Here is an 8,784-nt window from a genome sequence, read left to right as displayed (position 1 = left end):
AATTCAAAGTTTATTAGCTAGATGAAAATCGGGTTTATAATGACTGAAACATCCAAAAATAAAGCAAAACAAAGGGATCGTATTTATTAGAATTGCTCTTTTTTGGATATCTCAGCCGTTTCAAAACCAATTTTCATCAAATAAACGTTGAATTCCTTATAGAATTACATGCTCTTTCATATTGAGAGGTTTCTCATTATCTCACCAAAAAATGTTAGAAACCTGAAATAAGGTCTCAACCAAAACTATACGATCCCTTTAACAATAATTCTCTCCCGACTTTGTTTTTTACTCTTTGTTCATCAAAAATGAAATTCTCCATTCATATCCTACCCGACAATCCAGTGAATATCACTTGCCTTTAACCAGAACTATTTTTACTAAATCTAGTGTATCTCCTTTTCTGTTCCGAAATGTTGGAATTCTTTTGATAGCAGTATATAAAGAAATTTTAAAGAAAATCTTACATTTCAGAATGAGTTATACTTTTTGTAAGACTAAATTTCTAGTCAAATTTTTACCCCAATTGTCTCGCTTACTACAACTCAACTTTACACTCCTTTATTTTTGGGAGCTTGTTATCTCGTACTTCACGTGCACTGGTTTGGACCCTTCATCTTCCTCTTCCCTCTCCCTTTTCTCTGTTCACTGTGAAGGCAGTCTCTTCCTGTCACTCATTCCACCCTTACATATACCTTTCTTCTTTCATTACAAGAAAACTACCGTGCTTCGTGTTGGTAATGACTATTGTGTCTGTATGTGTGTACTTCGTCTCTGTCTTACTTTCTATTCCTTTCTTTGCCTCACTTTATCAATTTTGTAACTACAGGGTTTTTTTATGAGGGGAATGCAGACTACACGCTTTGCAAAGTTTTACCAGTCCCCTCCATTTTCAACCATTCTTTTTTTTTTTTACTTGTCTTTAAATTATATATTATGAAATTGTATTATGTATTATGGTTCATTGTATGTTTTTCATTGTTGTATCATGAATATATGTGTATTCAAATGTTGTAATCATATGTGTTGGAAATGAAATAAACGAAACAAAACAAAAAACAAACAAGTAAAAAACAAACAAACAACAAAACGAAATAGGGCCTATATTTCCCTACCCTGTCTTTGATACTAGAGCAGTATGCCTATATATTGCTTTTGTGTGTACATATTTATACTATGTATATAATTTATATATCGGTGCCATGTGTGTGTATGTGTGTGTGCGTGAAGTAATTCGTAGTCCATGAGTTGGTACACAAAAAATTGAACAGAACTCAAGAAATGTATCATGCTGTCAATACGGACAGTTTATTTGAAGAAGACACAAATTTTAGTGTAATTTTAACTGTATTATTTTCAATCATATTTAATGGCAAAGAAAATATTTTTTTTTCTTTGTGAGTAGAATTTAAGTGAACTTACCATGATAAACAACATGATTAGCTTTATCCATATTAAGAGCTTATATTTCTCAAATTTCGTGTATACTTATATTCAGTATATATACTTTGGTTTGTTTGTTTTGTAATTCGGCATTGTACAGTTACTCAGTTGGTGGAAAATACTGGTCCTGTTGCAGATGACCTTACAGAAGAGGAATCTGCTCTGCATCACTGTATTTCTAGTTTGTTTGCTTGTTTTTTCTTTCTTTCTCTCAATCTTTCTTTCTTTCTTTATGTCCATCACATAATAATTTAATGTTCTCATTATAAGCCCCAGAGGTGCTTTTATGGGAGGTTAAAAATTAGGCCACATCCACAGGTACTAGGTAGGAATGAGCAAAAGAGGAAAAATCCACGTAGAGTTCTGTGACTGAGAGCTGCACCAACTTTGATGTACATGTATTTATAGTATCACATACAAGAGAACTCAATAATGAATATTCATATATTAGTCCCATTTTCCTGGTTCCAATTTTATGACGTAACATACTCTAACTGTGCTACTCTTTATCGCTAGAGCGCAGCGGATCTAATTTAGTACACGTACGTACGATCGACGAATCGACCCAATACACAAACGCATAGTGCATGCATGTGCGGTTCCTGGACAACTCGACCGCGGGATAAGTCGTCCCTGGACAACTCGTCCCTACCCCTGGACAGCTCGACCGGGTCGAGCTGTCCAGGGTCGGGTTTGCGATTGGACAACTCGACCCGACTTATTTTGTTGCATTTTTCTTCGTGAAATCAATGATTTTAGTCGTGTCCATGCTTTGATTGAGAGGAGTGATATGTGAAAAAGTGTTTTAGTGAATTCATACAACATTTTCTCGATTTTTCTGCTAATACGGGGCAATAAATTTACGGTATTTTTCCAGTTGCGAAAATCTCGGTTACCAAGCTTTTTATCGTGGTGACAGCCAGTACGAAGTGATCAATCTGTTTGGAAATCTCCGTCAAATGATGAGAAAAGATGAGCAAAAGTTGATTTTCATGGTAGATACGCATTTCTCCTACCCTCGGAGACATTTTCATATGCAGCAAAACCGTTTTAGTGACAAAAAAATGAACAAAATCCTTGCCTGTCGAGTCGCCTTAGCTCGTGATCGTACGTACGTACGTCGCGCGGTGGGCGGGTGGAGCTGCACCTCGTCCGAGGCCTCAAACCAGTGCCACATGCGCCGGCGCGCTCCCCGTGCGTAACCACGTAGAATTGAGTTAAAAGAGCAACACACGTGCACTCGATCAATTTGTTTCGAAATTTTCCGTCAAACAATGAGAAAGATCAGCATAAGTTAATTTTCGAAGTAGATACACATTTCTCCTACCCTTGGCGACATTTTGGTATGCAGTAAAACAGTTTTAGTAACAAAAAATGAACAAAATCCCTGCCTGTCGAGTCACCGTCGTCGCACGCAGTGAGCGGTTCACTCCGCAGCCGGGTCGGCACGTCACATGTGGTGGGCAGGTACAGGTGGAGGCCTCAAGCCTGTGCCACATGCGCCGGGGCGCTCCCCGTGCGGAACGAACCAACCTCGAACTGAGACAAGTTGAAGATCGACACACTCGGCACAATACGGTGAGATACATTTTGTTTGAAAATTTCGATAAAATGTTGAAAATCAACAACCGTTGCCTATTCCATATTAGTATGTTTTATGTTCTACTTTTGGAAACATTTTTATAAGTAGTGGAAACAGTTCAGCTTGAAAAATGGAACAAATTTTGGGTAGGTATAGCCATGATAGAGCATCCACCAGCCATTTAAAAGGGCTAGCGTTAATAGGGCCCATAACTTGTGATACTCATGCAATTAATTTACCTTTTTGGGAGCAGTGTTCTCAAAAATGTTCAAGATATCGCATTTGATTCATATGTGTAGGTCTGTTGGATCATAAAACATCCTAACATATAACATTTTTGCAATACCTGGTACAGCCAAAATGTAAGGAGATATCAATCAGTGTTTTTCTCAATAAACCGTAACTGCATACGCTTTGCCTTTAGTCTGGAAACATTTATTTTACCTATATTTATATTTTGTGTATTCAACAACAATTGATATCAATTATAGTCTATACGGACTCAAATTTTTACAGTGGTTGTTTCTATCCCTAATTCACATTTTAGAAATATTCCAAGGCACTGATGCTGGGTGTTTGTTTCATCTGCAAATAGTAGATTAATATGCCTTTAAAGAAACCTCTTCCCCATGCCATGTTCGTAGCTCGAATCTGGTGAGGTTCCTTACGCATTCGTCAACAGGAAAGTGTATAAGATAGATTTTAAGTCGAAGTTGAAATTTAAGATTGTCTAAAATCATGGCATGCTCTGCGTGCCTTCAATGTTGTTCAACTTTCTAGTAAAAGTGAAAATTTTGGAGACATTTTTTCATGTAGGCATCAATAAACAATAATACAAAGTAAATATGAATAACAACAGAATTTTCTGTAACTTTTAGGCCTACTGATAATTTGAATTGGGTGATAATTAGCCTAATGAAATTAAATGAGGAAACCAGTGGCAAGCCATAATTTTTAGTCAATCTTTAATTAACTTATTAAGTTCAACTTCGCAGAGCTACCAAGTCTCACACATTCTGCGTGAGACTCAAGCATTTAGGGCCTGTCTCACGATCTCACGCAGGGCCCCCATTTTTCTCACGCATCGGGTGAACTGCGGTCTGCAATTTGTGCCAAACATAAAGGAGCATAGCTCAAAGGATTCAAGTGATAGTTGCAATTGAAGGTATATTTCCCTTTTGTCTTTCAAAATTAGTAAAAAATAGTCACTTAAGTATGCACCAGATCGCATCATTAAGAGCTAATAATTCAAAAAAGCTCCCTACCATGATGGGAGGTGTGACACCCTCCTCGTTCGCGTGCGCATGCGCGCGAGCGCCGAAACGTCGAGTCATGAAAATCTCACTCATAAAAGTTTTTGGAACTTGGCATCTCTGACTTCGTGAAACACAGTCAGAGGATGCTTGTGGCATCCCATTGCTGTTCACAATCCAATTGTCTAATGGGGTGGTTCTGTTGCCGCAGAGCAGGAGGGTAGGCAGGGGCAAACCAAATCTCACCTGCTTGAAATTAAACGGGCTATCAGAATCGTCAATACAGGCCCCCACCTTTTTTTTTTTCATATCTTTGAATGGTCAGACACTGATTATGAAGTGCTCATGCCAGCATGGGTACAGGCACATCAGCTCTGCAATTTGGTGCATACCATGCATGTCTGCTATACAACTAATGTCATAGAGATCTGAGATCAAGGACTGATACCCTAGAATCTACTAAATTTAAGTACGTAACATTAGACGTAGGCCCTACAATCTAGAACTAGTTCTACTAACTATACTTGCATTTTAAATCCTCAGTTGTAACCCATATTGTTGCCATCAGTCCTGGTACTGATTGCATAAATGCAGTGCCATTAGATTCAGTGATGGATAATAATAATAATAAGTACAGCATTTGTAATGCGCCTTGGCTCCAGGGGAGGCTGCACTGAGTGCACGCCCCCCCCCCCTTCTTTGTTTTTTTCTTGTTGAACTGAAAGAAATAAAAAGAAAAAAATAGGGGAGGTCTGCATTCCCCCCCCCCCCTTTCATTTTGTAAATGTGCCCCCTTATTCGGTATTCCTGCATCCGCGTCATTGAAAATTTGACAGTCTAATTAGTATGACTTTTCAACGTTTTGGGACATTTAGAGTGCTTTTGGTGTAGGTGTATGGAAGTGGGAGAATGTGATGCAACATATTAAAGGATCGAGGTGTAGACTAGAATGAATGATTTACAGAAAATTCCATTTACCATACTTTTTTTAATGAAATTAGTATGTAGATCTATGACTTCCTTTGACCATTTTCTTGGTTTATGTATGACTCGCATTGTTGTTCCAATGCCTTCTGAAAGAGGTAATGGTCCCCAATACAATGCAATGGCTCTTTCTTAAAATGCACTAGCTTAGAAAATTAGAGTTTTCTTGATTTGTTGATTTGTTTTTGTATTTTTCTTTTTTAATATTGCTGTAACCATGCCACACATGTCAATATAAACTTCTTTTTAGATATCCAGAGATGTTGGCACCAAAACGTAAAAAATGTATTTCTACTTCTAAATGAAAGTAGGACAAATATAGGACCTACTTTGTCTGTTTAGTTGAACTTTTGTATTCGCTTCCATTGTTTTTGCTGCCAAACTTTTTTTTTCTTTTTTTTTCTTTGCGGGTTTCAGCCACAGTACCTCCCACAATGCTGAGCCTATTGCTATTTCGCTCATGTGTTTTAATGATTTGCTGCATTTGTTCAATCCACATACTATTTGAGTTTCATTCCCCTTTCACATCTTGATAAGTAATGACGCAATTCAGCTGCATGGCCTGACAAAAAAGGTATGCCAAAAAAGGTATCACAGCATGTTGAGCATTTATTGCCAAAATTTTGTTCATGGTTAAAGGGTGTGTACAGTTCTGGTCGAGGTGAAGATTTAGCTTTTAACGTTTTGTGAGATATTCCGAAACCACTCTATGAGATGTCAAAGAGCATGCAGTTCTAAGGGGTATCAAAAGTTTATTCGATGGAAATCGTTTTTGGAATGGCTGAGATATCCAAAAACAAGGTGAAACAAGGAGATACTAATAAAGTTGGGGCATGTCGCCTTTTATTATTAGCACTTTTTTGGATATCTCAGCCATTAGAAAACCAATTTTCATCAAATAAACGTTGAATCCTTCTTAAAATTACATGCTTTTTCATATTTCATAAGAGGCTTTTCATTATCTCACTTAGGAATTTTCAAAACATGAATCCCTACCTCAACCAGTACCGTACAGTCCCTTTAAGTTTTATGACTGACGTGAACAAGATCAAAAGATTTTTAGAGACCTCTTTTTATGTCATCCATATAGAATTTTGTTCAGTACCGGTACTCTTATTTCATAAAGGTACAAAGATGCAGTTATATTAATAGTATGTAGGGCCAGGTTATGTGGTAACCAGGTGCAGTTGCCAACGGCGAGCTAACACAAAGAAAAAAAAAAAGAATATCTTACCCAGTACAACATTAGCTAATTACCAATAGCTTCAATCTCATTTGGTGCTTCATATCATTGACTAACATTTAACACATTCTGTTTTGTTTTGTTTTGTTGTTGTTTTTTGTGGTGGGGTGTTTTTGTATGTTTTTTTTTGACATTAGAGAAATGATTGCATGTCTGCAACTTACAATCTTTTGTGCATAATGCTTTGAGCTGTGATATGTTTTCCTCGTTTGATGTGGCATTTGGTTTACTTTGTGTGGGCGTGTTATGTGAGCAATTTTTCTTCTTTTTTTTTCCATGTGGGGTGTGTTTCTTTTCTTCTTTTTTTTTTGGGGGGGGGGGATGGGGTTGAAAGTCCTCCTGTCATATCTCTTACAGAAAATCATCTGCACCATTTTTACCTTAAAACTGTGGTCATGCTGTTTTGTAATTCTTCTTTTCATGTTGAGCATATTGTAGCATAGAACTTTGTTGTTGATATTTATCCTTTTGTTATTAACCCTCATGATTTTTCTTTCTCAATGTTTATGAAGCTTTTTGATCGCAGAACTCCGATTGTGATATCTTTGCAGTTGTATTTGATTAGTAATGACTATGTTGGTTAAATTATTATTATTATTATCATTATTATTATTTCTACTACTATTATTTATAGTGCGCTTTTCCCACAAGGCCCAAAGCGCTTACAATCAATTCAAAACATGTACGACAGTATGTAAAATAATGGATAAATGTTACAGCTACGAACTAGTTGCTACTGAAAAGATGTGTTTTCAAGGCTTTTTTGAACACACTGACTGATGGAGACTGTCTAACGGTAAGTGGTAAATTGTTCCAGTGCTTTGAAGCAGACACAGTAAATGTCCTAAATGTGACATTTATTTTGTTAAGTGTGTGTGTGTGTGTGTGTGTGTTTTCAGGCTTTCAGCTGTCATGGAGTCTAATGAGGTCATATTTGGATTTTACAGAAAATACACTAAGAGCCACATGCTAGAAAAAGTAGTTCTAAAATAATAATTATAGTACTCCCTCACACATACACACACACACACAAATTGCCTAAGTGGACATGTTGTTGTTTTGAAATTTTCCACATTACTACATGCATGTGCTAATTTTTCTATCATTTCATGAATCACGACTGTGTACATGTATGGAGACCGGTTTTCTCCCTTTGATGTACATGTATCTCTCACAGGTAATATCACACTGTTTACTTTTGACTTTTATATGTATTGCACTGTGTTGTCATGGTACTATAGGGGAATCATGTGAAAACAATATGGAAATATGTAGGTTGCAGCTACTAGTATATCAACATTTGTTGTCTTAAAGGACAAGTCCACCTTCATATACATAAGGATTCAAAAAGTGCAGCATTATTAGTAGAACACATGAGGAAAATTGGACAATCCGTTCAAAAGTTACGAATATTTTAAGTATCTGCGCAGTCACTGCTGAAAGAGAAGACTACTACAGTGTATGATGTCACATGCGTACAACTATATAAGGAAAATAAAAAGAGAATTTCACAAAACTTTACTTTTTGAATAAAGTGCACATTTCTTCGACTTGCTACTGACGTATGTTAAGGGTAATATTATTCCTCCTGCCTTCAGAAAGAGAGAAGTCAAGTGTTCTTTTGTTATGCGAGAAAAATAGAAATATGTTGAATTTTCTTTATTCTTTCTTTATATCGTTGTACTCATGTGACATCACAAGCTATAGCAGTCTTTTCATCCAGCTGTGACTGAGCAGAAACTTCAAAAATTCATAACTTTTTAACGGATTGTCCGATTTTGCTCAAACTCTCACTGATGTGTTCTACTAATATTGCTGCATTCACTCAACCCACATGTCTATGAAGGTGAACTTGTCCTTTAAAAACTTGAGTCTTTGTCGGTGTTGGCAATAATTAGACATCATAGAAGGTTTTTGTTTTATGGTGTACAGCATGCATTTTTTTCTCAGTTACGCCCATTCTTCACACCTCAGCACCAAGTACTCGTACTTCTTTTCATCATTCACCCTCAAGACTGTATGCATGAAATATATTCTCTTCAGACTCACATTTAAAAGACAAATCACACGACAACAAACAAGGAAAATCACACTCCAATAGTCAAGTTAATCAGAGTAGAATTGCAATCAATTCATCGATTTAATGAATGATATACATAAACAGGGACTCTCACTTTTAAAGTGAAGTATCACAGACAAATGTATTGCACATAAGTTATTTATATGCCAATGTGTTTAGACGACACCTAATCACGAATATTTCTGTGAAACTGTACCAT

Source organism: Diadema antillarum, unplaced genomic scaffold (assembly GCF_040938485.1).
Source record: "Diadema antillarum isolate AM-2024a unplaced genomic scaffold, OU_Dant_1.0 scf00000029, whole genome shotgun sequence".
Classification (NCBI taxonomy): Eukaryota; Metazoa; Echinodermata; class Echinoidea; order Diadematoida; family Diadematidae; genus Diadema; species Diadema antillarum.
The sequence above is the reverse complement of the archived record's forward strand: the minus strand, read 5'-3'. Positions refer to the sequence as shown.